We start from the raw sequence: 368 nt of genomic DNA on the forward strand, positions 1-368 counted from the left end.
GCCCACGAGGCTCAAGCAATACAACGAACTATTCCACCAATCCCTCTCTCTCCCTTCTAACAAAAACCAATCACATAATTATTACTTTTGAGAACACAAATCACTGATTGAATTTTTTTTGAGACAAAAAATGCTGAAATTTGGAGTGGGCTTTAGGCCCATCTAGCAATTTTTGAAAATCTCTAAGGGGCCATGTGGGTCTATTGGCACTAGGTGAAGGTGGGAAGTTTAGTCCCACCCCGAAAGTGGAAGATGAGTTGGACCTCTTTATAAGGGATGTTCTTTCACATGATATTGAAGCTTGAGAATAGAAGAGGCCCTCGCGCACTCCTCCTCCGCCTAGCTCTGATGGTTAGATTTCTTGTGAT

This window comes from Triticum dicoccoides, chromosome 1A, assembly GCF_002162155.2.
Source record: "Triticum dicoccoides isolate Atlit2015 ecotype Zavitan chromosome 1A, WEW_v2.0, whole genome shotgun sequence".
Taxonomy (NCBI): Eukaryota; Viridiplantae; Streptophyta; class Magnoliopsida; order Poales; family Poaceae; genus Triticum; species Triticum dicoccoides.